Raw genomic sequence first — 26,054 nt, 5'->3', positions numbered from 1 at the left:
ACAGTTATCACTGCAGCACTGCCCCCACACAAACGATGCTAACACTCCTAAGTACCCACTTGTATGTAGTACTGTACAATTGCACGCACACACACTAACTCTTCCGGCCAACAAATCCTCCTAAAATCAAAAACAATGTAATCTTCTACTGCTATTGCTGTACCATTAACACACATACCCACTAACTTCCTTTTTATGCAATTGCAGTAAAGAACCACCTCCTAAAAGCCAGTGGCATCTCTGCTGGAAGATAAAACCCAGAAGAAACCAACTCTTCACATCCAACACAGTAAGTGCAGTACTGTTGTAGTGTTCTGCCTGATACACAGACAGTGCAATGTTGTTCTATTGTAGCCTAGACAATTGTATCCAACATCAGAGAACTCGCTTCACGCTTACTCATTTGACCTTGCCAGGTCCACTGTTTCTATTCTCATGAGAACACCAGTATATTATTATGCACTAGTTTTATAAAAACATTAAATTGTCTTTATTTCCTCAACCACATAACACTATCATACACACTGAAGCAAGCCTTTCCCACAGCAACACACACACATACCGCTGCAACCTTCCCAACCAAAAGTAACATCCCTTTGCACAGTCACACTCCTCTACATTTATCTACCTTAATATTCACTCATGCAACATACACACAAATACATTGTGGAACTTCCAAACCCACACTTTCCTTTTTTCTGCAACAAATACAAGACAATGCCTACCAAAAAGCAACTCTGTAGAAACCAGCGCAGAAATAGAGCAAACAAAACTCAAACCATGCAAAATGGCCATCCACTTCTAGCGGACTTTGTACAAAAAGTTCAAACAAAAGAGCTAATTCAGTCACTGAGCAAAATGGAACCAGTAGCAGGAAAAAAAGTGTGACTTTTCTTACAAAATGTAAAACTAAAACTAAATGTATTAAGAAGAATGCAGCTACCAGCACTGCTACTAGTACATCTACCAACATTAACATAGCCACAAGTAAGCAATCCAAACCATTAATTTTACAAAAAGTTCCACCATAGAATCCTTCAGAACCTTATTAAAACAGGAGAAAAATCACCCTCACCCCTTCAAACTTACCTCAGAAAACTGATACTGGAAGCTCTCTTCGACTGTGCAATGCTCTCCAAAAGAAAATCATTTATAGTATTTATATTAATTTTAGACAGAATGAAACCACTAACACAATGAAGTACTAAACTCCAAAAAGTACTTTGCAACATATGCAATATCAACATAGCTACCTTTGCAAACTTCTGTGTAGGTGAGTGGTTTCACACAACCAACACAGAGCCATATTTCAATGAAGAGGTATACAAACAAGAGCAAACAAACCCAATTGCCATACTTAGCATTGGCCGAGGGTATGAAAAGATAGACAATATTATAATGCCAGATGGAATGCTCATTGAAAGAATATCCCCAACAAACTTACAATCAGTTCTCCATTCCGCTAAACCAATCCGTCCTGTCTACAAATGGCCATGCACCTCAATGTGTAACATACGAAAACAATCCTTCAAATCTTTGCAGCAGTTCCTCAATCAATATGTAAAAGCCAAAGAAAAATTAAACATTAAAATATTACTAACCATAGACACCTGTTCAGTGCGCAAATACACAGGACTTCAAGGACATTCATTAGCCTGCATTTCCGGACCTGCTTGCAAAAGCACCTTCCACCATATCAAAATGTTAGCAACAAACCATTCTACTATACAAAATCTCATTCAGACTTTCTAGTATGCAAACAGTCCTACATTAGCACTGGAGCATGTAAATCACATTCCCCTACATGGAACAGCTAAACAACTGCTGGAAGGAATATACTACATCCAAAGCAAATATTTTGGAAGTGAACAGAACTTACAACATCCACTAACTGTAGAAGAGAGTAGCAACAACCTTGCAGATACCAACCTTCTGTTACACAGGTACAAAAAAGAAATAGCCAAGTTAAAAAGCACATCTGCTGAAGTACCAAACCAAGTATCTGTCACTTGTCACAGAACTTCTTGTACAAAGAGTACCAAATCTATAGATATAATGTACACAATAGAAGACAATGAGGAATCCCAAAGATTCCAATTAGCTCTCTACCTTATAGCAGAAAACAAATATGACATCACTAACCCTTCAATACCTTGCACATACTGCACTGGAAAACTTGACAATAACCAAATTCCTTCACAGTCTATCATGAATAACTTGGAATTATTCCCACTTTCAAAACCACTCCAGCAGAGTAATTTGTATAAAACATTATAATCCAAACAGTGCACATATTTAAAGCAATAATACGCCTTCAACCGAAAATACCCAAGTTGACTCCTTCTGAATTTCTGAAAGGCACTTGTGGCAAAGTAGATTATTTGCCAATAGATCTTAAAGAAAATGTAGACACTCTGGGAGTGCAACAGCCAATACTTCAATCTTTGATTATCCTAGAGAATGGGGTACCTACAAAAGACAAAAGAATTTGGCACCAACTTTTAGACTTAAACAAAGTTAGAGAAGCCCTGCATTATCTTAAAGAGAACAATGCATGCTACAAAGAAATAAACATTGAAGAAAACCTGACAGAAACCACAGAAATAATTCAGGATTCCTCATCAACTGGCCAATTTCAAATTATTGATCCTACTATAGCCTCCAATATTTTAGACCAACATACAATTCACCCACTACACCCCAAAGACGCCATAGACGATTCACTAGAAAAATATTCAATCAGCATATGGGAAAAAAGTGTAGAAGCACGAGCCTTTCCTCTACTCTTTCCTACTGGAAAAGGTGGAAGATATGATGAAAGATGCCCACAAATAACAGCATTAGAATACCACTCTTTACAAATGTATCCTGAGGACTCCAGATTTAGACAAAATGTTGAATACATATTCCACCTCCCTTTTGAAAGTGAACTAGCAACTCAATGTTACGGAGTTGCACACCCATTGAAAACAGGTTCAAATGTTTTAAACATTTCTGCTACGCAGCTATTTCAAAAGGGGCAAGAGAAAGATTAAGTTTTACAGTCAAGTATTACAAATCTCTTGACAAACATGCGTGTTAGCAAAGAATACCTGTTCCTACGTCATGCAGATGTACGTTGTATGCTACACAACATTGGCCCACCCACATTGTTTGTCACTTTAATTTGTACAGAGTATGCATGGGAAACCTTGCACGATTTCCTATGCATAGCAAATGAAAACAAAGTTGGAATAGACATGAAAACACTAGGTCAACTCTGTTCTCTTGACCCTGTAAATGTGTCAAGGTACTTCCATCACTGCTTTATTGCAATGCTGCACTTCATCTGTAATAAAACAATTCCTCGCTTCGGAGAAGTGCAACACTTCTTTTGGAGGAAAGAATATCAATCCAGAGGAGCACCACACATCCACATGTTTTTGTGGATTAAGGATGCTCTTACATTTGGGCAGGACAGTGATGTCACTGTTTTGCAGTTCATTCACAAATATGTAATTTGCTAAATCCCTTCAGAAAGCGAACATAGGGACCTATATGCACACATTTTGCAGTTTCAAAGACACAAGTGTGGCAAGTACTGTTGGCACAAATATAAAAACAAAGGCAAATACTACACCAAATGCAACTTTAGTTTCCCTAGACCAGTTTCAGTAAAAATACAAGTAAACAGCTTCATATCTTCTGTTAGACAGAGTTTGAAAGGCAAAATGCCTAAGAACGCATACTGCATAAAAAGAACCAAAGCCTCAAAGTACATCAATGATTGCAATGCAGTCATTGCCCGCCTGTGGAATGCAATCATACATGTTCAGTACATTGCAGACAATTCCACGGCAGTTGAACGATATATCAAAGCCTACTTAACCAAAGATGAGAAAAAAGAGCTGAAAGACCTCTGGAATGACCTATCATCTGACAAAACACTGTCACAAAAATTATACAGCTTTGGCATAAAAATGCTCGCTTACCGAGAATGTGGCTGCTACAAAGCCGCAGACCGTTTAACCGGCACAGCCTTATATGGGAAATCTGAAAACATAGTCTGGCTAAGCATCGGTCCTGCTGCATCCAGAAAAAAAGTTTGCAAATCGTATCAAGACATAGAAACAATAGCCAAAAATGATCCAAACAACCAGGACATTTTGAAAAAAACAATTTATTTGACACATACTACACATACAGAAGTACTACTTTGGAAGCCATGTGTCTATAACACATAGTCCAAAACTTCTCATACAAAAATAATGTAAAACCGGATGAGAAAAAAGGTAAATACATAGTCGAAAGGGCAGCCTGGTTAAATTTACCAAATGCAACCTCATTAATCATATGAAGCTATCATTAAAAACTCCTCAACATGAAGAACTGCATTATATGTCGCCACTGAAACCTTTTAAATCATGGAGAAAAGAAGAAAATATATTGGAGACCTATGCCTCCTATGAAGATACTTTCAATGCAACTGAAAGCACTATAACAGATATAAAAATTGCACTGTACAAAAACATGTTGGACAATGAACACCAACAAGAAGAAGAACATCAAGCGCAGCTAAATGTAGACACTCCTGAGAGCAGTCTACCTTCTCTTACAGAAAGCCAAGAACAACTTGGAGACCCACTCACAGCAAATGAGGCATAATTAGCCATGACTGAAGTAGAAAACACCATGTGTCAGTATGAGCAATATGAAGAAAACTTTGCTGTACTGCAATTACAACTCAGTAATGAGCAGCATAACATTTTCCTAGAAGTAACTAAAGTAATTGAACATGGTGTACAGCATGACACTTAAACTTGTACCTGCCAAACTATAAACCTCTACTCCTGTATGTAAGTGGTCAAACTGGTCCAGGCAAACATTCTTAATCAAAATCATCAGCAAGTTCCTCCAAGAATTGTCAAACAACAAGTTCTCAGCTGTTGTAACTGCCCCCACAGGTTTAGCTGCCTTCAACATAGGTGGTGTTTCTTTACACTGATTGCTACTCCTTCCAGTAGAACACCAAAACATATTGGACTACTACAAACTTTCAGCAGAAGAAGCAATGGAGCTACACAGGGTTTTGAAACAAATTAAAAAGTTCCTAAGAGAAGAGGTGAGCATGGTCTCCAACCTAATGTTGGCTTTGATTCACCTCAGATTGTAAGAGGTCCTCAAAACGGACTGCGAAGAACTCTTCGGAAGAAACACGTTATTGTTTTCAGAGCTCTTCTTCAATTAACACCAGTGAAAAGTTAACCTATTTTTAAAACATTAGGACACAAACTGTGGGGTAACACACTTGGCAGCATAGGAAATGCAAATATCTGACAACATTTCCAATACAGAGAACTGAAAACATGTGTCAGTCTGCAGAACTCAACTATGCCAACATTTTAGTATTCGGATTCATGTGCTAAAGAAGCACAGTCTGTCTTTAGTAGCTGACGTGTCCATGAGCTATATGGGCATAACACATCTGCTACTGAGGTCATGTAACAATTAGCACACAGAAATGTAAATGTTATGTCCTTAATGCCAATCTGAACAAGCTGTGCACAATTCAATGAAACAATGTTGAAAAAAAGAAATGCAACCAGTAGTGTAAATGTACTCCACAGAGGATCATGCCAGTACGGTTAGATAGCTTAGAAAATTATATCTCCAACACAGCTGGTTCTGAGAAAATCTTAACATTGTGTTGAAACTGTAGAGTAATGCTCAAGCGTAACCTTGATGTGGAGCAAGGGTTAGTTAATGGAGCACTTGGTATAGTTGTTGGCTTCCAGAAATACCCAAGTGACAAAAACATTCAGTTTGTCAACATAGACTTTAACAAACTTTCAGAATTTAAAAGGATAGGACGCTCAATAGCCTGATTCTTTCATTTCAAAGACATGTACAGTTTTCTCCGTCTTCAGCATATGATGTCACTATTCATAAATCACAAAGTCTAACCCTAGATCAAGCATTGATTGACATTGGCAGCACAGTCTTGAAATAAGTCATGAGTTATGTAGCACTGTCACACCTACATACACATCTATTCCAACTGTTTATCTGTTTCCTTTTTTTAGCAGTAAGTCTCTGTTTATGCGTTTGATAGACGTTGCTTTTTTTTTCTAAGTAGTGTCGTATTGGAAACTGATATTGTAGGATTGTGGGGGCAGTTAGATACTTGTTGGCATATTCTACCTATTGGTAGTTTGAACGTTGTTAAGGGTAGGTTTGCAGGACTCTGATTGCTGAAGGTTGATTTTGTCAGTTTCCTCGCTGGAAGTAATATTGTAGTACTGCGGGTGCAGTAAGATAGCACTTGGTGTATTCTGATTGTTTATAATGATAGTTGTTTCCTGAGAAGAACTATCATTTTTGCTGGTGGATTTGAAATTGTGTAGTACCGGGAACTAATATTGCAGTCTTCTGGTTGCAGTTAGATAGCATTTGGTGTATTGTAACTGTTTACAGTTTCCCAGTTTTGCAGGGTATGTCTTCAAGCACTTTTAGTGTTGTAGGCCGAGTTCCTTTTTCCAGTATTGTGAAGTGCCTTTGCAGTATTAGGGGTGTAGTTACATGCAGATGCGTATTGATTGCAGTGGTATGGGCATTGCTAGACAGGTATTGCCTTATTCTATTAGTTGGTCGTTATTGAGGACAGTTTGTAGACCCTCATACACAGTACTTTTCTTTTTAAGTACTATGGGTGAAACAGTATTATTGTGTTCTTTCCACAGGTTTTTTCTGTGACTATAATCATTGGGTCATTGGGGAAAAAAATTCTATAGCAGTGCATCTGATGTCCTGATGGGCTCTTGGTGTATCCTAAGTTTTTCTAGTTTCACAGGGCAGAAGGTTATTTTATCATTTGTGGTTAAATATCTGTTGGTGAGTATTGGGCAGTAGGCTATGCTACTTTTGTACATCAGCGAGTCGATTTTTGTTTCAAGAATATTAAGTAGGCATTTGCAAGATTTGCTGGTAATCTCTGCTTCAGAGTAAAGGAAGTATCAGTGCATTCAAACCATTCACATTTCTTTTTAATGTATGCAGTATAGTGACCTGCAGTGGTTGTGGTGCCCATGTGGTAGATTATGCCCACTGCTGTGAAGGTTTTCCTTTGCAAGTGATACTTGCCCGTGTGTGAAGCTAGTAAGCGTGCAGTTGTTTTAGTGCTATCCGCCTTGTTTCATAAAAGCATTAGTATTACGTATTGGCTATGTGATTGTATCTATAAGGTGGAATGATTGTCTGAATTGCTAGTAGGACATAATATGCCATGGTTTGCATTTTGTATAAGCTGTTGAAATGGAATGGATTCACATTTAGGTACAGATTTATACAGAAATCACTCATTATTGACTTGTTCCTGGTCGACATGACTGCAGAGAGTGGATGTATGTTTCCACATGTATGAAATCTGCAAGATTTCATTTATAGGAATGTTTTTGCTTTCCAGTACTTGCAGTAAGTACATTGAAAATTCTTGTGGATCTTCCTGTGTGTGTACAGGGAATCTCACCATTCCTGCAGAGTAGTCCAATTCCTGCCTTATTCCCTAGACACTGTAAATAGTGTCAGGATTGTTTTTTGCATTCCTATGAAGGAGTAGCTCTGCAAACACATCTGGTCTGCGCCGTTAAAGTAAATGTTTTCAACAATTGGTGGCAATTGGAATAGAATATTGATTGCTACATTTGCATAGCAATTTACACCAGTTGCGTTGGAAAAAATGTGAATGGAACAGATAGTTCTGTGTCCGAGTGATTTGATAGAAATCCATGTGGTATTTTTGAAGAGGTACTGTTCTTTCTTTTTGTAGTTGTGTATGCATTTGCCTTTTGAGTACATACATCTGTGGTTGTGGTAATTGATGGAGTAGCAACTGCTTTCAATTTATTTGTTCGTACTGTTGGGAGATCCTGTATAACTTGTGTTTGGACTAGTTTTCTTTTACAAAGTTTGCCTTTTTCAGGAACAGGGTACATTTTGAGATGGGGTGTGTAGAGGGCATGTAGTCTGTTGTACTCTACAATGCAAGGAATGTCAGCTTTGACTTTGCTTGCATCAACAATGAGTAGAAACAGTCCTTCAAGAGACTTCTGGGTGCATGGTCAATTACACCAGCATAACACAGCCATGCACCCAAAAATCTGACAAGTGGCCACAACCCTCAGAACACTCCAATAACCCAACCGTCACACACCCTGTCCACTTCTGTACACATACTATTACAGTACTTGCAGCTAGTGGGTAGAACCGCCAGATTCCCTGTCCAACACTGTACACATACTATTGCAGGACTTCCAACGATTCACATTCCACTCCCCTAACCTAAATTGCCTGCTACCCTGTACACTAATCTACACATACTATTACACAACTTCAACCAGTGGCCAGACTCTTGGGTGCATGGCCAAGACTAGTAGCTCAACACAATCACCAGCATAATAAAGACATGCACCCATCAATCTACACACTGGCCATAACCCACACACCTAAGCCAACCACCAGAGACCCAATCGACTTCTGTACACGGACTATTGCATTACTTGCAACCATTCACTTTCCAGTCCCCTATCGTAAATCACCTGAGTGCCTGTGCACTTCTCTATGCATACTATTACACTACTTCAACCAGTGGTTAAACTCTTGGGTGCATGGTCTCTGAGCGTGCACCCAAGATTCTAGTAGCTGTAAAAAATTACACCATCATAATACAACCATGCACCCAAGAATTTGCAGAGTGGCCACAATCCTCGGGACAGTCCAATAACCCAGCTGCCACATACCCTGTCCACTCGCTACATATACTATTACACTACTTCAACCAGTGGTCAGACTCTTTGGTGCATGGCCATGCACCCAAAAGTCTAGTAGCTTCCCAAAATGACATCAGCATAACACAGCCATGCACCCAACAATCTGCCCAGTGGCCACAACCCTCAAAGCACTCAAATAACCCAACTGCCACACACCCTGTCCACTTTCGTATACATACTATCACAGTTCTTGCAGCTAGTGGGCAGAACCACCAGAGTCCCTATCCACCTCTGTACACATGCTAATGCAGGACTTCCAACCATTCACATTCCACTCCCCTACCCTAAACTGCCTGCTACCCTGTACACTTCTCTACACATACTATTACACCACTTTAACCCGTGGCCAGACTCTTGGCTGCATGTCTTCTGACCATGTACCAAAGAGACTGGTTGCTCGCTACAATCACCACAGCATAATCAAGACATGCACCCATCAATCTACACACTGGCCACAACCCACACACATAAGCCAACCACCAGAGGCCCTATCCACTTCTGTTCACATACTATTGCACTACTTGCAACCATTCACATTCCATTCCCCTACAGTAAACTGCCTGCATTCCTGTTCACTTCTCTACACATACTATTACACTACTTCATCAAGTGGCCAGCCTCTTGGGTGTACGGCCTCTGGCCATGCACCCAAGAGTCTAGTAGTTGGTAACAATCACAACACCATAACACAGCCATGCACCCAGCAATCTGTACAATGGCCACAACCCACACACACAAGCCAGCCGCCTGAGGCCCTGTCCACTGCTGTACATATATTTTTGCACTACTTCTCACCAGTAGGCAGACTCATGCACCCAAGAGTCCAGAAGCTTGCCACAACCACCACAGCATAATACAGCCTATACAAACATCCTTATGTTATCTACATTCCACTACCTTACCATAAAGAAGCCTGCTTGCCGTCACTACATAACCTTCTCAACTCAAGACCTACCCGCAAACTGCCGTGGTGTCTGTGGGCACCACAACCACAACAGTCTTCTTCCACCTGAAAAAATATATCATATGAGCCATCTTTCACTCCCGCACCTTTTGCAGCCCCTCATCGCAACTCCAGATACCCAAAAGATGTTTTTCCAGTCCTGTTTGCCGCTGCGGATACAACATGGCAGGCATTTCGGAAAAATATGATGCACATCATGCTTCCGACCAGCCAATCAGCGATCATGCGGTATATCCGCAGACATCACAGGGCCATCTGGGCCAACCAGAGTCCTATCCATGGACCAAACCAGGAAATGGCTCCGCGAAGCAGAGCCAAATATCACTAATCATTTGCCACCTACATTTTGCCTGTTTTAAAAAAGAAATACTGGACCGATTTTTACCAAATTTACAAAAGCATGTTTTCGGGACCAAGCCACCGCCCCTTCCACACATTTGGGGAAAATCCTTCCAGTGATTTCGCCTGTACGCGTGAGCAGAATTTTTCTCCATTCAGTCTATGGAGAAAAAAAAAATTGGGACCCCCTACAACTTTGCTCCCCCTTCACAAAACCTCACCAAACTTACTACAAAAATTCAGAGTGGGCCATATGCTTTTTTTGGCAAGGTGTGATGAGGATTCGTCCGGGGGAAGGAAGTTGTAAGCATTCCAAAATGTGGTTATCCTATGGGTTTAGCAACTTAACCACAACTACACCATAACTTTTCGGCCGCTCATACACACTGAAAACACTTTATTAAAGGAACGTTATGGTCAAGTTGCACTAATAAATACTATGAAATTCAGTGAAAAAACATATACATAAAACAACATTACTTACATTTTCTGCATGCAAATATAGATGTTTGTACAAATGATTACTTCAAAATAGCAATGTATTTCTTAATTATAACATAATATAATGGTTGCACCAAGGATAAACCATAACTACACACCTCATATTATCAACTGATTACAACTGTTCATAGATACTCACATACACAAAGCACGTATTCAAAAGCAATCTCTCAGCAAACAGTAAGTACACTATATTTCTTTCTTTATTATTAAGATTCATTATGTAGAGAATTTTACAAGCAAATGTACATTTTAAAATGTTAACATACATTTCAAGCACACTTGAGTGGTTGGAAGAAAACTTTCCAACAGAAGAAGTTAGTGATGATAACATGTCTAATGGTAAACGACACATGGTTTAATATACAAAAATAATGGAATTACTACAGGCCTAAGTGAAATAATAATGTATGTTGTTCATATAGTACATAGGTTACATGAAGAAACAACACCCCAATGTAATTAATGAGAATCCCAAGAATCACAAAGAGAAGCCCTATCCCCAACTGTACATAATGAAATCATGATGTTGTCTGCAAAATTGGATAAAGTTAATAAGGACTTTAAGGAACTTTATATTAAGTTAACAGTTATGTAATTAAACATGTTGATTATCACTGTCCTCTTTCACCTGCCCCCCTTGTCCTCAAATTCCACTTTCATGTTTGTAAAACTCCCTCATTGGCTGCTTTCAGGCACACGTCCATCCACCAATCACATCCAACAACTCTACACCTAACCCTGTCATCTTAGTTCAACACTTCAGATGTACACTTGAACTTTGAAAGTACATATCTCCTGTTAATCACAGCCATCTGCATTAACCACTACTGTGAAACTCTTCAAGATTTCTATTTCCAGATTCAACAACATCTGCACCTAAAAATACATGCTGAAGGTAAGCTTATATTTTTTCAAGTATTTTATTCAGCTCTTTTACAAATATATACATATATATATATATATATATATATATATATATATATATATATATGGAGGCTTCCTGCTGTTTTAACCACTCCAGAAAAATCCATGCATTGCAGCATTCAGCATCTGCTCACATTAAGCAGCAAATACTTACAATGCTGTGCATTTAAAAATGTTTCTTTTTAAGAGCAATTTAATACAAGTTAAACCAAGTTAATACATTCATATGTGCATGTATAGCAGCACTGTGTGCAACTTTTTTCAAAAAGATAGAAAAATCAGGTGCAAAATATACGTAGAACATGTTTAAGTGGCACTAGGTGTGGATATGGATGTTTAATATACTGCCAGTACAAATATACCTGCCAACATAACCCATTCCAATCTGTAGGTGCTTATCAAGACTTCATTTTTTTCTATGCATTCTATGGCTTATAATTCCACTGCTCCCGTTGTAAAACTCAAGTTCCAGAAAGCAATGAAAAAAACAGGACTGGAATGGAATATTGAAAAGTGTGACATTTATATCACATAACAAATATAAAATGCTGTGTATTAAATAAGAAATCTTTTTAGGAGCATTTTGATTAAAGTAAATACATGCATATGTTCAATTATAGCAGCACTTTGCCTAACTTTTTTGGATAAGACAGACAAAGCAGTTGCAAAACATTTCTACAACAATTTTTAAGTGGTACTTGATATGTGGAAGTATAATATGTTGGCATATTATGCATAATTGCTAACATAAGCCATTCCAGTCTGTAGCTGCGTATCCAGTCCTGATTTTTTCTCTGAAATCTAAAACTTGTAGTCCAGGTTTTGTAATCATAACTCACCTATTATACAGCTTCATGAATTCTTTTTCCCCAAGAACTCCTCCTGCCTTCATAAATAACAACCATGCTTACTAAACATACTTCACCATTACCACATATACCCACTAACTTTTTGTTTTACAATTACAGGAAAGAAGAAGATTGCCGAAATCTGATGCTGAAAAAAGAATAACCTTCACATCCTAAAAAGTAAGTACATTAATGTACTATGTACGTTTCTGTAATTGTAACAATATACTTCCACTATATATTAGCCCACAGTATTCTTTTGATATGATATGATATGATATGATATGGTATGATATGATATGATATAATATGATAGTTTATTTGTATAGCACCTATACACAATGTGTTTCAAAGTGCTTCAAGGCAAGGGAGGGAACAAGGGAAAATACAATGACATTCTTACAGGCCGTGAACAGTAAGGATGTGAAATTAACTATCATACTCGGCCTGATGACATTTCAGATAGTGCAAGAGCTAAGACATAGATAAGGAAGGGAGGGGGAGAATGGGAAGGAAATGGATACAGAGAGGCAACTACCTTACTAGGCCTGATGACATTTCTGGTAGAGCTGGAGAAAAACAAGAGGTGAGGGAGAGGGGTGCAAAAAGGTAGGGGAGGAACAAAACAAGCAACTATCATACTAGGCCTGATGGCATTTCAGATAGTGCTGGTGGGACGGTGTGGAAGAAAAAACCAGTAAGGGGGGGGGGGGCAGGAGACCGAAGAGGTTGCTATCCTACTAGGTCCAGGGACAATTCTGATGGAGTGAGTGCATAGAAGAAAGTAAGGGGAGGAGACAGGAAAAGTGAAAAGGGAAAGGAGGAGAAAACAGAGAGTTAGCAGCCAAAAGAGTGGAGAAGCAAGAGGGGAGAGTGAATACAATTGCAGAAGTCAGTAGTAACACATAATGTTGCAAGCCAAGATACAAGATGAAGATGGGAACAGCATGATTCAGGGTCACCATGAGTACAAGATGCAAAGGATGTCCAGCATGAGAGTTGAGAAAGGGTGACGCACCATGAATGAATGAAATCCATAAAAGTCAAATCCAGCATTGGCCACAAGACGGCGATGGTGAAACCAGAATTTATCAGTAAAGATTCTTGCAGAAGTAGGCTTGAGGGGAGAGCCGGGTAGACGAATCAAGAAAAACAGGCAACACCTGTGTGTGAGATATCAACATTTATTTCACTCAGTACATTGCACCATTGACACTCTTTTTCTATTCCCATCTCAACACCACCATTACAACACCCACTGTTTAACTCAAAATATCATGATGTCCCTACTTATTAAATCATGCCATGACTACCTTCATCACTAGCCCAAGCACATCACAGCTCTACAGACTCTTACTCTTACATCCTCCCCAACCATAACTAGTATGTCACTTTACAATCAACCAGCACTCTATTAATCTCTACAATCACACATCACAACCATGCACAACACATGCATAGACATTCCACAACTTACAAACCCAAACTTTCTTTGTTCCCAACAGGCACAACAAAATGCCTACTAAAAAGCAACTCCATAGAAAAGAAAGAATAATCAGAGCAAATAAGAATAAAAGCAAGCCATATAGTCATCCACCTCTAAAACAATGTATAGAAACATTTTAAAAAAGAGCTAGTAACCTCACTCAACAAAACTAATCCAACCACCACTAAAAAAGGTAAGGCCCCTCGTCCAAAAACTAAAAGTTAAAAAGAAGTACAAACAAAATCAGACCTATTAATGACCCTAACACTATATCTACCAATGTTAATGTAGCCACTGTAAAGCAATCAAATAAATTAATTCTACCTTTCAAAACCACTGCAGGAGACTAATCCCCAAAGCTCTAATTCACAGCACATTTCCAATAAAGAGAAAGTTGGTCATATTCATTTTAAACAGAATGAAATCAGCAACTAAATTAATCAATACATTACAAAAAGTACTTCTAAACATGGTCATTGTCAATATAGATACCTTTTCCATCTTTTGTGAGGGTGAATGGATTTATACAAGCAGCACAGAACAATATATCAATGAAGAAGCTCACAAACAAGAGCAACAAAGTACAATAGTGATAGACAGTAATCGATGAGTGTATGAAATGGTAAGAGACATCATTATTTCAAAAGAAACATTTATGGAAAAAACAACCCCAACAAACTTTCAACCAAATGTTCCTTTCACCCAAACAAACCATCCAGTTTATAAATGGACATGCAGCACACAATGTGTAATGTACGCCGACAATCCGTTAATTCTTTAAGACAATTACTCAATCACCATGTGAAACTAAAACACAAAAGTACAATGAAAACTTTACAAACCATGGACTCTCGTCCAGTGCGCAGCCACACTGGACTTTGAGGACATTCATTAACTTGCATTTTAGGAACTGTGTGAAGAAGCACCTTACACCATATCAAACTGTTAGCAACACACCATTCCGCTATATGGAATCTTGTGCATAGACTATACTGTGCAAAATGTCCTGCTCTAGAACTTCAACATTTAAATAACATTTTTTCCACATGGAACAGACAAATAACTCCTTTGAGAAATAGGCCACATCCAAAGCAAATACTTTGGAACTGAAGTTGCCTTTGAAGATTCAGTAACTTCAGAAAACATTAGCAAAAAACTCACAAACACCAACCTCCTAACAAATACATACATAAAATAAATAGCTATGTTTCAAAACACATCTACTGAAATTCCAGACCAATTATGTGTCTGTTGTTGCAGAACATCTTACAAAAAGAACACAACAAATAGTAGATACGGTCTACAAAATAGAGGCCAATGAGGACACCCAATGTTTCCAATTAGCTTTATATCTAAAAGTATAAAATAAATACAAAAGAGCTAACCCATCAATAGTTTGCAAGCATTGCAACACAAAGCTTAACTGTAACCAAATGCCATCACATGCTATCACTAAATAACTTAGAAATGTTCCCACTTCCAAATGCTCTCCAACAAATTAACTTATATGAGAGCATTAAAATCCAAACCGTACACCCGTTTCAAGCTATAATATGCCTTCTACTGAAAACATCCAAATTGACTCAATCGAGTTACCAAAGGGCATTTGTGGGATAGTAGTATATTTTTTATTAGATGTTTAAAAAAATGTTGAAACTACAAGTACAACCGTCAATAGGTCATGCTTTGGTTGTACTAGTTAATGGTATACCAACAAAAGACAAAAGAATTTGACAACAACTAGTCGACTTAAACAAAGTTAGAGAAGCCCTACAATATCTCAAAGAAAACAATCAATATTACAAAGATATAAACATAGAGGAAAACTTTAAAGGAACCACACAAATAATTAAAGATTCACCAACTACTGGCCAATTTGAATGTGTACATCCTAATACTGCAGCTTACATTTTAGACCAGTGTACAATTCACCCACTACACTCCAAAGACACCATTGAAAATTCATTAGAAACATATGAAATGTGTTAAGGCAAAGGATCCAAATGAGCATATGGGAAAAAAGTGTAGAAACTCATTCTTTTCCTCTACTCTTTCCTACAGGAAAAGGAGGAAGATATAATGAAAGGTCCACACAAATTAGTGCATCAACATATTGCTCTTTACGGATGTGTTCTGAAGACCCCAGATTCAGACAAAATGTAGAATACATTTTCCACCTCCTGTTCCAAAGTAAACTAGTAACTCTGTGTTATGGAGTTGCACACAAATTAAAAACAAGCTCTAACTTTTTAACATGTCCGCTACCCAACTGCTTAAAAAAGTATGATATAAGAAAAGGTTTTGCAGTCGAGTATTACGCATCCTTTGGCAAACATGTGTGGTACAAAAGAATACTGGTTCCTAACTCATGCTGATGTACATTGTGTGCTAAGGCACCTAGACCCACCCACATGGTTTTTTACTTTAAGTTGTGCAGAGTACATATGGGATGATTTGCACAACTTCTTATGCACTGTAACCCAAAAAAAAGATGGAATAGATTTAAAAACACCACGAGGACTCTGTTCTCTTGACCCTGTCAATGTATCAAGGTACTTTCACCATCGCTTCATTGCCATGTTGTACTTCATCTGCAATAAAACTCCCCTCTCTGGCTCAGAAAAGTGCAACACTTCTTTGGGAGAAAAGAATATCAATCTAGAGGAGCACCACACATCCACATGTTTTTGTGGATAAAAGATGCTCCCAAATGTGGCCATGACAGTGATGCCACTGTTTTACAGTTTATCGAACAATACATTACCTGTGACATCCATTAGAAACCAAGGATAGCAACCTATGTACACAAATTGTGGGCTTCCAAAACATAAGTGTTGCAAATACTACTGATGTAGAAATAAAAACAAAGGTAAATACCACACCAAATGTTGCTTTGGCTTCCCTAAACTAGTTAAAAAAAAAATGATAAGTAAATAGCTTGATGTATTCTGTTTGACACAGTGTAAAAGACAAATCCCCTAAAAACACATACAGCATCAAAAGAGACAAACCATCCAAGTACATCAATTATTACAATGCAATCATTGCCCTCAAGTGTGCAGACAATTCCACTGCAGTTGCAAGATATGCCACAGCCTATCACACCAAAGTTGAGAAAACAGAACTTGAAGACCTCTGGGATTACATATTATCTGACAAAACACTGTCACAAATATTTAACAGCTTCAGTATAAACATTTTCTCCCATAGAGAATGTGGGTGCCTTGAAGCTGCAGACTGTTTAACAGATACAGCCTTATATGGCAAATCTGAACACATTGTCTGTCTAAACCTTGGTCCAGCTTCATCCCAAAAAAGAGTACAAAATTCCTACCAATAGATAGAAACAATAGCCACAAACGATCCCAACAGACAGGTCTTTTTAAAATCAATGTAATTGCCACATACTACCCAAACGCAAGTACTGCTTTGGAAAACATGTGCTTGTATGACATAGCCCAAAACTCAACTTTTAAAGGAATAGGCGCCGAAACAAGGAGCTAGGGAAAACTGCCCGCATCGCTTAAAAAACAGGAAACAGAATGGATACTTTATCAAAGAAACAATGACATGGAGTGAAATATTAAATTCCTTTTCTTACTGAATTCGAATCAATGTGACTTGTATGACAAAACTCTCCTGATGATCACCTGTGACCTAAACAGGCGTGAAACACGTGTACGCTTGGAAAACCAGGAGGTAAGCTATTTAAACCTCTGATTCCTCCCCACGCTCTTTTCCCCCCAACTCTAGACTAAGAGTAACCATTCAAAAATGGTAACCCTGCTTTATAATTTTCTCTACTCTAGACAGAATAGATACTTTATCAAAGAAACAATGACATGGAGTGAAATATTAAATTCCTTTTCTTACTGAATTTGAATCAACGTGACTTGGTGTGTGCCATTATATGATGTTGTTGAAATTAAACAATTTTATTCTTTTGCTGTACATAGGATGAATAGATTTTGAATATTTTTCTTTCTTTTTCCTTTGTTTTTCAAAAAATAAGTATGACAAAACTCTCCTGATGATCATCTGTGACCTAAACAGGCGTGAAACACGTGTAGAGAGTGATGAGAATGGCTACAACAGTATACTATTGCACTAATAAAATGGAGATTATTCAAATGAGAATGTGAAGACCCTTTCTTTCAAAGACAACTTGGAATGGCACTCAAGAATTAAAATTGGCATTGGAATGTCGCAAGTGGAAATATAAACATTTGAAAGTTTAATCAACTTGTGAAGGAAGCCTAGTGAAACTTACCAAATGAAGCCTAATTAATCATTTAAATGTATCATTAAATCACTGAAACATACAGAACTTTATTACATGGCCCTACTGCAACTTTAACCTAAACCTTGGAGAAAAGAAGAAGAATTATTAGGTGACTATGACTTATTAGAAGCTGCATTCAAAGCAAATGAAAGCATTGTAACAAAGGTCTATTTCAAACAATACAAAGAAATGTTGGACAATGTATGGCAACAAGTGGAAGAAATTCAAGCTCACTTAGATAAAGAGTTTTACAAAGGTAGCGGGCGCCCCTCTCTCGCAAGAACAGACATGATAACCTGTTCAGTGGTTATTAACCACTTGAGAGTTCGCAGCCACTGCTTTTACTCACTGTGCCTTTCACAGATGGGTAATATCCATTTGCATATCAGTCTTTGTCCTGCCCAGGGGCAGTCCAGCACCGAAATACAATGGCAATTCCAATCTGAACGAGAGTACCACCAGCAACCCCATACACGTGTTTCACCCTTGTTGGGGATCATCAGTGAGGTGAAGCTGATGCCTCTCTAAGCACAGTGAGAGGGAGACCACGTCTGGTTGCCCCCAGGAGACCTAGGGTTACCAATCCCAGGTTCCTTAAAAAATAGTTTTACAAAGGTAGCGGGAGCCCCTCTCTCGCAAGAACAGACATGATAACCTGTTCAGTGGTTATTAACCACTTGAGAGTTCGCAGCCACTGCTTTTACTCACTGTGCCTTTCACAGATGGGTAATATCCATTTGCATATCAGTCTTTGTCCTGCCCAGGGGCAGTCCAGCACCGAAATACAATGGCAATTCCAATCTGAACGAGAGTACCACCAGCAACCCCATACACGTGTTTCACCCTTGTTGGGGATCATCAGTGAGGTGAAGCTGATGCCTCTCTAAGCACAGTGAGAGGGAGACCACGTCTAGTTGCCCCCAGGAGACCTAGGGTTACCAATCCCAGGTTCCTTAAAAAATAGTTTTACAAAGGTAGCGGGCGCCCCTCTCTCGCAAGAACAGACATGATAACCTGTTCAGTGGTTATTAACCACTTGAGAGTTCGCAGCCACTGCTTTTACTCACTGTGCCTTTCACAGATGGGTAATATCCATTTGCATATCAGTCTTTGTCCTGCCCAGGGGCAGTCCAGCACCGAAATACAATGGCAATTCCAATCTGAACGAGAGTACCACCAGCAACCCCATACACGTGTTTCACCCTTGTTGGGGATCATCAGTGAGGTGAAGCTGATGCCTCTCTAAGCACAGTGAGAGGGAGACCACGTCTGGTTGCCCCCAGGAGACCTAGGGTTACCAATCCCAGGTTCCTTAAAAAATAGTTTTACAAAGGTAGCGGGCGCCCCTCTCTCGCAAGAACAGACATGATAACCTGTTCAGTGGTTATTAACCACTTGAGAGTTCGCAGCCACTGCTTTTACTCACTGTGCCTTTCACAGATGGGTAATATCCATTTGCATATCAGTCTTTGTCCTGCCCAGGGGCAGTCCAGCACCGAAATACAATGGCAATTCCAATCTGAACGAGAGTACCACCAGCAACCCCATACACGTGTTTCACCCTTGTTGGGGATCATCAGTGAGGTGAAGCTGATGCCTCTCTAAGCACAGTGAGAGGGAGACCACGTCTGGTTGCCCCCAGGAGACCAAGGGTTACCAATCCCAGGTTCCTTAAAAAATAGTTTTACAAAGGTAGCGGGCGCCCCTCTCTCGCAAGAACAGACATGATAACCTGTTCAGTGGTTATTAACCACTTGAGAGTTCGCAGCCACTGCTTTTACTCACTGTGCCTTTCACAGATGGGTAATATCCATTTGCATATCAGTCTTTGTCCTGCCCAGGGGCAGTCCAGCACCGAAATACAATGGCAATTCCAATCTGAACGAGAGTACCACCAGCAACCCCATACACGTGTTTCACCCTTGTTGGGGATCATCAGTGAGGTGAAGCTGATGCCTCTCTAAGCACAGTGAGAGGGAGACCACGTCTGGTTGCCCCCAGGAGACCTAGGGTTACCAATCCCAGGTTCCTTAAAAAATAGTTTTACAAAGGTAGCGGGCGCCCCTCTCTCGCAAGAACAGACATGATAACCTGTTCAGTGGTTATTAACCACTTGAGAGTTCGCAGCCACTGCTTTTACTCACTGTGCCTTTCACAGATGGGTAATATCCATTTGCATATCAGTCTTTGTCCTGCCCAGGGGCAGTCCAGCACCGAAATACAATGGCAATTCCAATCTGAACGAGAGTACCACCAGCAACCCCATACACGTGTTTCACCCTTGTTGGGGATCATCAGTGAGGTGAAGCTGATGCCTCTCTAAGCACAGTGAGAGGGAGACCACGTCTGGTTGCCCCCAGGAGACCTAGGGTTACCAATCCCAGGTTCCTTAAAAAATAGTTTTACAAAGGTAGCGGGCGCCCCTCTCTCGCAAGAACAGACATGATAACCTGTTCAGTGGTTATTAACCACTTGAGAGTTCGCAGCCACTGCTTTTACTCACTGTGCCTTTCACAGATGGGTAATATCCATTTGCATATCAGTCTTTGTCCTGCCCAGGGGCAGTCCAGCACCGAAATACAATGGCAATTCCAATCTGAACGAGAGTACCACCAGCAACCCCATACACGTGTTTCACCCTTGTTGGGGATCATCAGTGAGGTGAAGCTGATGCCTCTCTAAGCACAGTGAGAGGGAGACCACGTCTGGTTGCCCCCAGGAGACCTAGGGTTACCAATCCCAGGTTCCTTAAAAAATAGTTTTACAAAGGTAGCGGGCGCCCCTCTCTCGCAAGAACAGACATGATAACCTGTTCAGTGGTTATTAACCACTTGAGAGTTTGCAGCCACTGCTTTTACTCACTGTGCCTTTCACAGATGGGTAATATCCATTTGCATATCAGTCTTTGTCCTGCCCAGGGGCAGTCCAGCACCGAAATACAATGGCAATTCCAATCTGAACGAGAGTACCACCAGCAACCCCATACACGTGTTTCACCCTTGTTGGGGATCATCAGTGAGGTGAAGCTGATGCCTCTCTAAGCACAGTGAGAGGGGCGCCTGCTACCTTTTGTGTTTTTTTGAAAGGAACTTGGGGTTGGTCACCCTAGGTTACCTGGGGGCAACCAGACGTGGACTCCCTGCTCACTGTGCTTAGAGAGGCTCAGCTTCACCTCACTGATGATGCCCAACAAGGCTGAAACACGTGTATGGGGTTGCTGATGGTACTCTTGTTCAGAGAGGAATTGCCATAGCATTTCGGTGCTGGACTGCCCTTGTGGGCGGGACAAAGACTGATATGCAAATGGATATTGCTGATGGTACTCTTGTTCAGAGAGGAATTGCCATAGCATTTCGGTGCTGGACTGCCCTTGTGGGCGGGACAAAGACTGATATGCAAATGGATATTTCCCATCTGTGAAGGTACAGTGAGCAAAAAGCAATGGCTGCGAACTCTCAATGTGGTTAATAACCACTGAACAGGTTATCATGCCTTGTTCTTTCGAGAGAGAGGGGCGCCTGCTACCTTTTGTGTTCACTTAGATAAAGACACTGTTGATGGCAGTCAACTTTCCCTTACAGGAAGACTAGAAGTACTTGGAGAACCACTCATTTTAAATCAAGCTTAAATAGCCATGACTGAGGTAGAAAATACTCTGTATCAATCGAAACAATCTGAAGAAGACTTGTCAGTGCTTCAATCACAATTAAATATGAACAACTCGGCATTCATCTAGAAATCACTAAAGACATTGAACATGGTTTTAAACATGAAACTAAAACTTGTGGCTGTGAAAGTTATATTCCCTGCTCCTGTACAAAGTTCAGAAGCTGGTTTTGGCAAAACGTTCTTAAGTAAAATAATCAGCAAATTTCTACAACACTTAACAAACAACAACCTTTTTGCTGTTGTAACAGCCACCACAGGTTTGGCTTCCTACAACATAGGAGGCTAAACTTTACATTGACTACTGCTCCTTTCAGTAGAACACCAAAACAAATTAGAAAACTACACATTATAAGCAGAAGCTGCTACTGAACTATGCAGAATTCTGAAACAAATGAAAGAACTCCTAATAGATGAAGCAAGCTTGCTTTCCAATCTCATGTTGGCTTTAATTCACCTCAAAAATCAACAAGTCCTAAAAACCAACTATGAACAACGGTTTAGAGGAAAACATAGTATTGTTCTCAGAGATCTCCTACAGTTAATACCAGTCAAAGGTCAACCTATTTTTAAAACATTAGGAAACAAACAATGTCGCAACACATGCAACAGCATTGGAAATGTAAATCTCGGGCAACATTTTCACTACAGTGAACTAACTGAAAACGTGTCAGTCTGCAGACATCACTCATGCTAACATTTTAAAAAGCATTAGAACTGTTCTGCTTACTAAATATGCAAATTCCAACTTAAATAGTAGACTATTCCATGAGCTATATTGGCTAAACACATCTGTTCCTGATGTCATGGAACACTGAACTGAACAAAATATAAAATGCATGTCCTTAATGCCAACCCTTGCAAGCTGTAGTCAATTCAACAAGACAATGTTAACAAAAGAAACACCACCCATACTGCATATCAGCTCCACAAACAAACTAGAAGTGCTCGGCATGACACTCCATATGTGTCAACAAGCAACAGCATGACTAAATAGCTTAGACAAATGTATCTCCAACACAGCTGGATTGGAAAAAAAAATAACTTTGTGTCTAAATGCAGAGTAATTCTAAAACGTAACCTTAAGGTAGAAAAAGGTTCAGTCAGTAGGTACCGTTTTTGGCTTCCAAACATATCCACATGACACCAACATTCAGTTTGTCAACATGCGCTTTGACAAACTCGCAGAAGTTAAACAAATTGGCCATAGAATAGCATGGTTTCTTCTTTTCGAAGACATGTACTTGCGCAGAGAACAATTCTGTCTGTCTCTTGCACATACTGTCACTATTTACAAATCACAAGGTTTAACTCTAGATCATACATTGATTGGCATTGGCAGCACAGTCTTTAAAGAAGGTATGAGCTGCGTAGCACTTTCATGTCTCCATACACACAATTGTCTATTCCCAGTTAACCTCAATGCCAACAAAGTCAAAGCTGACATTCATTGCATCCTAGAATACAACAGGCTATGTGCACTGTACAAACCAGGCTAGATATTTACACTGCACCTCAAAAACGGTAACCTTTACAAAGAAAATGAATACAAACACAACCCATAACAGATCTCCCAACAATACGGCTAAAGAAACAACAACCAACTGATTCTTCATCAAATGATACAACCACAAAACTATCTAATACAAATTTAAATGCACGTCCATCATAAGACAAGAAGACAAATATCCCTTCTCAAAAAACAACTGCAGGCCCATCAAAGGATGCAGAGGCACAACTTCCTGGTCCATTTAAATTCAGCAACAAAACTGGAGTAAATTGCTAAACAAATGTAACAATCAATCTTCTCTTCCAGTTCCAACCAATTGTTCACAACATTTACTTAAACAGCTCAGACCAGTTGTGTTTGCAAATGCTCATCCTTCATTGAAAGGCCACAGATAATCCTGTCAGCACTTGAAATATCTCAGGTATGAAGCAAGAATTGGACCGCTGTGCAGGAATGGTATGATGTACCATAAACACACAAGAAGATCCTCAAGAATTCCTAATGTACTTACTATAAGTACTGGAAACCAAAAGTATCGCTATAAATGAACTCTTTCAGATTGCATACACATGGAAACATACATGCACTCTCTGCAACCATGTTTCACAAGAGGACATCCCTAATGAACAATGTGTATATGTTTCCATACCAAGTTGTGATTCCATTCCATTTCACCAGCTTCTGCAGAATGCAAATCATGCAATATTATGCCATTTTTGCAATTCAGACAATCGCTCCAGCATACAAATAAACTCACATAGCCAATATGTCATATTAATGCTTCTAAGGTATATTGAAGATGGTATTAAAGAATAACTGTAAACTCACTAGCTTTACACACGGCCAAGTGTCTTTGACAAGAAAACCTTCACAGCATAATATACCACAGTGGTGCCAAAACCACTTCAGGCCACTATACTGCATTAGTCAAAAACAAATGTGGAAGGTTTGAATGCAGCAACACCTCTATTACTCCAAAACATAGGTTACCAGCAAATCTTACAACAGCCTACTTAATATTGCTTCAACCTAAATCTACCCAATGAACTGTAGCAAGATGAACATTTAGAATATGGTGTAAGAAAGGCATGGTATCAAACAGTAAGACAGACACAAGTGACCACAGTTCAAGGGTGTTTATTGAACTTCAATTGGCTTTGAAAAATGCCTATTTAATCCTTAATCTAAAGATGGGAGCAAGCTACCACATCAAATAATAATAATGCAGTCCTAGTGGTGTCTTGTCAAAATAAAAGGGCATGTGCTTATAAACCTATTGCCAATCCTTACTTCTAAATACAAATGGCGTGGGAAACAAGGTTATACAAAAGAAAAGGGTTCAAGAAAAGACATGTCAGGATAGTTAACCGTGTTACATATTTTTTGGGTTATGATCAGTATCTTGTGGTATTTTGGTATGGTGGTATTTTATGGTATTTCTTGGCAATATATTCTGGTAAACATATTGCAGTATTTTTAATAGTGGTGAGACTAATTTCAGAACACTTCCTAATTTTATTTCACCAGAGTCACTAACGGAAAACACATACTGACTTAGTACACTCTGAATAATTAGCTCATGCTCTCTTGTGACATTATATCTACACTATCACTCTTAGGCCCTTTTGGCTGTGTTTCAAAATACATTAAACATGCAAATGAAATACAAAACATTCATTCAGCCTCTAAGAGTAAAACAATTTACTGTGACTAACTTTGCTTTGGTATTTTTCTTACTGCACGTTTACATCTCTATGCATGCCAACTCAATGAGACTGATTGCAGAATAAACACACTGAGACTAAAATACCTTTTGAATTATTATTTTTTTATCATAAAATATAAATATGCAAGTTACACAGAATGACATGTATAGTAAGAACAGAGAATCGCTGACATATGTGACAAGGAGAAAGACAGGGAAGATCATCCTTGCCAGGGATAGATTAATGGTAGGATCTGACTGTGGGACAGCAAGACCATAGCATATTCCATGACCATAGATGGGCAAGGATACTTTAAGGTGTAAGCTCCCGGGTTTGACTTCGGGTGCTGGGAAATGGATACATGAGTTAGAAAAAATAACAGGAGGAGACATGGCCTTAGGGGACATGAAAGGACTCCTGGCAGCTATTTTTGGGGAAAGAGCTGACGACATATGGAGAAGAGCTGGGTATTCAAGTGTGACAGCACAGAATACAGCGCATGATGGAGCACCATTTAATAATTGTAGAGCAGATGTTTGGAGAGCACACATCAGATAGGGGTGCAATTATGACACGTAAATTGAAAGAAGATGAAGCCCCTATTGCTTATGTTAAGGATATTCAGGAGAAATGGCAGCCTGAAACTCGCAAGCCATGGGAAAAGACAGTGGCATTATTTTACCACATTTTATGTCAGGGGTTGCCTGAGCCGGTACAGAGGCAGATGAAGAAACAAGTGGGGATGGAAACTAAGTCATGGGCTGAGATACAGTTCACAGTAGCACACCATTGTCGGTTATTACAACAGACAAATAAGAAGAAAGATGAGAATAGGAAAATTGAGAAAGCCAAGTTAGGTCAGAAGAAATTGTCAAAATTTGCCATAGAAGGGGTGGTATTGACAAGGGGAGAAGGATTGGGAATGCAGGAAGCAGTGGGTACATTGCAGTTAAGTAATCTGCTCCCGGTGGTTCACGGTGGATATGGGTTTATTCCATGAGGCAGAGGTATAGGCTATTGA

Source organism: Ambystoma mexicanum, chromosome 10 (assembly GCF_040938575.1).
Source record: "Ambystoma mexicanum isolate Mex_15411 chromosome 10, UKY_AmexF1_1, whole genome shotgun sequence".
NCBI classification, from domain to species: Eukaryota; Metazoa; Chordata; class Amphibia; order Caudata; family Ambystomatidae; genus Ambystoma; species Ambystoma mexicanum.
This window is presented reverse-complemented; position numbering follows the sequence as displayed.